Here is a 7,763-nt window from a genome sequence, read left to right as displayed (position 1 = left end):
TAATTTATTAATCTACTTTATATCTCTTATTCAAATGTCTGCCTCAATGATAAAGAAAATTAAAAGAATGATGTGTAATTTTTTGTGGGGGTCTTTTGGGGATGAAATGAAGTATCACTTACTTAGGTGGGATCGTGTTTGTACCCCTAAGAGTGAAGGTGGACTTGGCATTAGAAAGATAAAAAATATGAATGAGGCATTGCTTTGTAAGTGGTGGTGGAGAAGTTTTCAGTATACAGATTAGCTTTGGTTTCAGGTTTTGTCTTTGAAATATAGCCTGGATAGGCAGGGAATGTGGTTAGGAGGGGGTAGAAATAGAGAGATGTCTTCTCTGTGGACGTCTATTTACAGATGTAGGCCAATGATTACGAGTTATTTTTATTGGAATGTTGGTTGTGGTGACAACATCTTTTTCTGGCATCACAAGTGGATAGGTGATGCCCCTCTGAAGCTTACTTATCCATAACTTTTTGCTAAGGTTTCGCAACTTAATACTAAGGTTTCTGATATGGTTGAAGTGAGAGGTAATTGTGTTGCTTGGAGTATTAATTTCCTTTATAATAGGCTGAGTAAAGATATTTATCTTCAATGGAACGATTTGATGGGTATCTTGGATTCGGTTTATATTTCCCAAGGGGCAATAGATGAAATGATTTGGGAAGTTGAGTATGATGGGGTATTTTCGGTCAAGTCTTGTTATAGGTTTTTTTTTTTCACAATAGATTGAGATGGTCTTTACCTACCACAACCAAAGTGTGGAAATGGCCTGTTCCCCATAAAGTGCAGGTGTTTTTATGATTAGCTATGCAAAATTAGATTCTGATGGTGGATAATTTGATTAAAAAGGGTAAAATTTTACCTAACATATGTTTGATGTGTAAAGCAAATGAGGAATATGAGGAGTATCTTCTCATCCACTACCACGTTGCCTTAAGAATTTGGTACTGGTTATTTGGGCTACTTGGGGTTCATGCTTCACTGCCCTAATATGTGATGGGTTTAGTATCGTAGTTAGCCTTTAATCATTTACCTTCCGACGGTATTTTGGTGTGGTAAATAACGAGAGTGGCTGCTTTATGGGAACAATGGAAAGAAATAAATAAACAGACTTTTGAAGGAGAGAGTTTATCTTTTGATAGACTACTGAGTAAAGTCAAACTATCTATTTGATCTTGGCTCTCAGTTACTAAGGAGGGTTGGGGGACTTCACAGCCAAATGTTTTGTTAAATTTGCCAAATTTGTTTTTTATGGGTAGAGTAAAGATGATACCAAGGAGTATTTGGGTGGCACCAGAGAGTGGGGGATCTAAGTTAAATTTTGATGGGAGCTCTTTGGGCAATCCAGGTTTGGCAGACATTGGGGGTGTGGTGCGAGACTGTTTTGGAGATGTCATCTTCTCATATGGTGGCTCTATTAGTATAGCCACGGCTAACCAATCAGAGTTATTGGCTTTGTTGCAAGGGTTATAATTTTTTATCTCTAGAAACATCGAGAATAGCTGCATTATTGAATGAGATTCAATGAACGCAATTAATTGGCACAAGAAGGAGCAGCGTATTCCATGGGAACTAAGGTCTAGCTGGTTGCAGATTATGGATCTGGTAGCTCCACTTTCAATTTCTTTTTGTCATGTCTTTCGTGAGGCAAATTCCTTGGCTGACTTTCTGGCTAAAGGGGGGGGCCTCTTTCTCTGTTCTAGCTATCTCATCTGATGTAATTTCTTTTGAGCAGATATTATAAATAAAGTAAAAAATATTTGTTAAAAAAAAGAAGATATCTTTTAAAACTTTGAGTCTATTGTGAAATGAAACTTAAAAATAGGGAGTATGGAGATAATTTTCCTTTTTTATTTTTGTTTGTGGTTCGACTTCAACCATAACCCTGGAAACTGTAACCCACCTTATGAGGCATGGATTTCTTTTCCATGATTTGCCCCCTATTGTGTATAATATTTTCCGATGGGACAAGTTTTCATAGGCTTTACACACAAACTAACCGCGCATAACTGTAAGTTTCATATGAAAATTGTGTCATTATGTAAGTTTTCATACGAACCAACAAGCCCTAATAATTTTAGATTCGGAAGGAAAACATCTAGCTAGGCTCTTGGCGTTCGACCATGTGGTGCAGATGTTCGGGCTGACTACCTAGTCCGTGTCCATTTTCACTTACCTCAAAATTCTTGGACTTGTTTAGATATTTATCAAACGTACACAACATATTTACTATTGAAGAGCGCGTATATTATGCTCCTATGGGACCCCAATATGTATCTACTCCCCCGCTTAATACACCTATTTAGGAGTTTTTTTTTTTGGTCGAAAATTTTGGGAACCACACAAAAAATACCAAATGATTATTTTTAAAAGAAAAATTTGAATTTTAAGTTTCGTGAAGCTTAGATCTTACCCATAAAAAATTAGATGGCCTCAATTCATTTGTTTAGGTATTAGTTCTTTCTAGTACATAGGGAGTTTGTTTCAAAAAATTTTTTATTGAGATCATTCTATAGGTTACACCCCAAATTTGAGATCTAAAAGGTATCCCTAGCAAGTGTTTTGTCCATGGGAGTAAATCTATAGTATACTCTCATGAGAGTAATAAATCTTTTGGCTTTTGTTAATTCTATAGTCCTACTTCTAGAAATCTCATCAAGGTACAACCAGTTAGTTATTGTCAAAATTAACGAGCTAGCGGAGGAGCAATTTTCAATTTTGCCTCTTCAACAAAATCAAAAGTTCGTTTTTATAGGAGTGAAGTTTACATGAAGGCATCAACCTTCGTGTACCTCCAAAGCCAATCCGAAGATGGAGTTCGTTCTCAAAAGCCGCTTGAAAATTTATTTGTACCTATTATTATAAAATTTAAATTTTCAATAATGTTATACACCAAATGGATCAATAAGTACTTGAAAATATTTAAGATCGATGGTCAAGATAATGTCACTATTTTTTATAGTGGATGTTAACTTACTTGTTGCGATTTTTTTTTTTTTTTGAGTGGATATTCCTTACATGATGGACTATGTTTAGAACTTTAAATCTTGTTTTCCTTTCTAGTCCATACATCTTGATGTCCAGATGATTAATTGGAGGGCTTCCAATATTGGAACAACCTTTTTCAGTGGGTTTGGTATTCTCTTTCCTTTTGTAATATACGATTGATGCCTCATATAAATTTTTTTCCTTGGAACGACCACCTAAATATTAGCATTTTCAAATATCAATGTCTCACTCTAAATATCCTATGAGATATAAGTATTAAAAAAACATTAGTATCTCATAGGTGACCTTAATATATTAAAGGGTAACTTATTTGATATATCAATATTGAAAAATGGTAAATCTCATTAGATATTTAGAGTGAGATTTTGGAGTTTGGAAACACCAACATTTTCTGACAACTTAAGAACTATGAGAAAACCAATATCACACAAGGAGACTCAATGAGCTATGTCCTTTATGAAATATTTATGTTAAAAAATATTGTTATCTTACCAGCATATCTCTCATACAGGCAGTTTTCCTTTCACTTGATCAAGGAGCAAAATTGGAAATTATCCCTCCAACAATTTCTAATCATTGAATCTTACACTTTTTTTTTTCTTAAGGCTTTTAGAAGTTAGGATTAAAAAAGGAAAAAAAAGTGAAAAGGTTGAGTAGTGTATCTCTTGGGGGTGATTCAATAAATCATCTTTTGTATTTATTTATTGATGAGACATTCACAACAGCCCACTAATTAAGCAAGACATGTATGATAACCGATAACCTATTATATATATTAAAGAAAAGTCTACAAAGAAATCATTTATCTTTTGTATATGGAGGTCACAATCATTCACACTCATTAGATGTCATAACATTAGATTGTCTGCAAAGATACCATCCATATTTTTTTACATGGAAGTCAAAATCATTCGTTTCCCTTAAATTTCAAATTAGGTGGTTGTAAGAGTGTCATTGAATAGAAACAAAGTTCCAAAAAAATTCTCGGACTTCGTGACTCATCCCAAGCCATCCAATTGACATCTAATGAGTGGGAATGATTGTGAATTCTTATCTTTTAGAATTTTGTGTCTATTTAATGATACTCTTACAACCACCCATTTTGAAATTTCAGGGACAATAATGATTGTGACCTCTATGTACAAAAGATAAATGGTAAACAATCCCATTTATCTTTTGAACATGGAGGTCACAATCACTCTTATCCCTAAAATTTTAACATGGGTGGTTGTAAGAGTGTCCTTGAATAGAAACAAAGTTCTTATTCATTTGTACAAAAATATCTGATAAGAAAATTGCTTACACCACAATCCATTTGTATTGCAAACTCCTTTACCATTTCCTCCTCACAAGCCACTCCAATAATATGAGTTTTGCACAAACTTACCTTCTGACCAGTAACCACTTCAAAACACCTTAAGAATCTCATCAAAGTATGAATTTCCAACTCACTAGCACAACAAAAGATTAGTGTGTCATCTGTATATTACAGATGAGACACTATAGTCCCATTGTTTTTCACTATAATGCCATTCAAGAATCCCATTTCAACCATAGAATTTAGCATCACACTAAAAATTTCAGCAATAATTGTGAACAAATTAGGGATAAGAATTTACATGCACACCGGGTTATTATGATTGATGCTACAACACTATGAGGGCCCTCTTGGAACATGGAGTAGCACAATCAATTCATGGCTCCTTCTTCATGGGGAAGTAAGGATCTCCCTTCTTGATCTTCATTTCATTGACTATTTCTACTATTGGGGGAGATGTATGACAAGTTCATCCCCAGTGGAGTTGCCAATTGGTCGGCCCTGGGCGATGCGGTGTGTGCAGTTCGAACCAACAAAAAAAAGATGTGAGGTAAGGCTAACCTTGCGAGGGTGGAGTCGGCTGCACCTGAGCAAGCTTGCCCTCTTAGATCCTGGTGCCTTAGAGCATACCCGAAAAGCCTCCCGGTTCGGCTTGGTTTGGAGTCAACTCTTTCACGGGTTCGCTCGGTTGTGCACACTTGGATGGTTTGGGTCATATGGACCCTTGGGCCCATCTCTGGGGTGCTTAGTCTCAATGCCTAATACGTTTTCATGCCTCTTGTATTGCCTCCTAGGGGAGGTGACATAATTCCCAAACCTTAACCGACCTAACTTAACCTTTACCAACCTTAACCCGTCGAGCCTTCACCAACCTTAGCCCACCTATCCTAGCTTGATACTCTTAAAACAACCTTAACTCATCTACTCCTCGAATCTAGCCTCACACTCAAGCCAAGAGATGAGCCCAAGGGTCTATATGACCCAAATCATCCAAGTGTGCATGACCGAGTGAAGGCCGTGAAGGAGTTGACTACAAGCCGAGCCAAACCAAGGTCGGGGGACTTTCCGAGGGAGCTCCAAGGCGTCGGGATATAAGAGGGCAAGCTTGCCCAGATGCATCTGATCCCACCCTCACGAGGTAAGCCATACCTCACATCTTTCTTTTGTTGGCTCAAATCACACACAATTTCTATCTTTTTCCAAAACACAAAGGAGGAACTCACAGTTTTAAGAAAGATTTTGTTCGCACAAAAAACCAGGGCCGACCTACTGACGAATCCACTAGGGAGCGAAGGGAAAATTGAGGCTTCAGGGTTGATCACATTGAAAGCCTCGTATTCATTTGAGGTGATACCCTTCAACAAAGTTTGCTTACCAAATGCCTCGTATTCGATGAAGTCTTCGCTTATGTTGCTACACTGTTATTTTGATAGCATCATTGATCTTGGTCATTGGGCTTCCCCTCGAGCCCACTTCCTTTTTTGAGGAATGAATCTCCTCATTATCAGATGAGAATGTGAAACTCTCATAGGATAGCGAGGTTACCTCATCCTCATTAGTAGAACATATGGAGCTTTCGAGCCAGTGGGAGCGCATGTAATCAACCTTATATGATAGAGAAGCCACTTTAGTGAGCTTGCCAGTAGAGGGAGTGCGGCTAATCCCTTTCGCTGTAAGGGAGTGGTTGTCCTTGAATGAGAGTGACAATCTCGCATTTGAGGATGGGGTAATTGGGCGAATGAGGGTAATGGAAGCTGCATCATTAGAATTAGCCAAAGAAGACTTCGGTTCATCAGGTCTCTGAGATTCTAGGATTAATTCAGATAAAGGCGTAGTGGGGATGATCCGTGGAGGACTGCTTCCCCTTGTTCATGAGATTTATCTTGGCAGTGAGGCTTTCGACCCTTTGAATCAGTTCAACAATATTAACTCGTTCTTTGGTTTCGGCATGTGGAGCTAGAATATCGGGAAAGATTTTGGGTGGAGATAGTGGATCATTCTCTTACAACATGGTAATGAGACTAGTCTCTTCATAGTTCAGAACTTGCACCACCAGGGGGTTAATTTTCTTAATTAAGCATGTGATGGCCTCTTTGGAGGGGAAGGGGGCAACATCACTTTTGTCCGCATGCCCCATAACTTTGTTGGGCTCAATTGGACTGGCTTAGGCTCTTGGATCATGACATGCTCGGACCTAGTCGGCTCACAAAAGGCCTTACTTTGGGCATCCCAGTTCGGAATGGGCTCAGATGGAGCTTCTTTGAGGGCCTGGACCGCCACATGCTCAAGTCAAGTGGGCTCAAGCTTGGCAACTTGAACAAGTGGTTGGTTGGCTTATTCGGCCTTGACGGGGGTTGTCGATGTCAGACTGGATCTCTGCTCCCTTTGTAGGTTCGGCTTTGCCCTGAGCCAAGCTTTGAAGTTTATAGATCACCGGTCTTACGATGCCCCAAGCAATCTCTTTATCATGCACCATGTGACAAGCCTCTCCAGCATCAACAAGAGGGAAGGGACATAATCTTTCGTGCTCTTCTTTTCTTTGCCCTTGAATTGGGTCTTGAATGTTTAGGTCACCCACCCCCATATACAGGCTTGACCATTATTTCCCCTCTCAATGGCCTAGTAGAACTGCCCCTGAAAGAAGGCTAGTGGTTCCTACAACCTCTTGTCATGGGCAAAGTCTGTCTTTAAGGTGGGATGTGTGACAAACGATTTGAAGTGTTTGGGTGGTTTTGCTTCAAGCGTAGGGACAGCTAACTCCTAGGTCTCAACTCTCGGGTGATTAGACGCATGCATGCCTCAATTTGGGCAGTATAATGGCCCTTTGGTGTTGCATATATCTTTTACATTTCGGATATGTCACTCTAGAGAAAAATTATCTATCAAAACTTTATCTGTTTTGCATTCCAGATATGTCACTCACTCCTTTAATCTCAATTCTTACCGAAGTAAACTCCTTCCAATAGTGCAAGCCACAAATGCTTGCGTAACGAGATGTGCAAACCCTTCTCCCATCGAGAGATCCCTTTTTATTCATATTTATAAGTCATGGTTTGTATTGGATAACTATGCCTCTGTTATCTCTTTAATCTGCACCCTTCATCTCCATCTCTAAACTATCTTCTCTTTACAATCACGGCGCTGCAAATCACGCATCCTTATCTTCATATGCTGATTGTCTTTTGTATTTATCTTGTCATGCTGATCTTGGTTGATCTCGTTGTTTGACTTTACGGACTAAGGTGAGTTGATTTGTTCACACATGTATCTCTTGATGATAATCACACTTTTTAGTCGATACTTATCCTTAAAACATTCGAATTTCAAATATTTGGATCTTGAATTCAACCACGGTATTGCAGGAGAAAAATCAAGAATCCGTTACTTTATCTGCTATTGACCGGCAGTTTAGCTCAACAGCACAGTCATGACATGCTTC

The sequence above is a fragment of the Amborella trichopoda genome, chromosome 11, assembly GCF_054954075.1.
Source record: "Amborella trichopoda isolate Santa Cruz 75 chromosome 11, AtrichopodaSantaCruz75HAP2 v2.0, whole genome shotgun sequence".
Taxonomy (NCBI): Eukaryota; Viridiplantae; Streptophyta; class Magnoliopsida; order Amborellales; family Amborellaceae; genus Amborella; species Amborella trichopoda.
The sequence above is the reverse complement of the archived record's forward strand: the minus strand, read 5'-3'. Positions refer to the sequence as shown.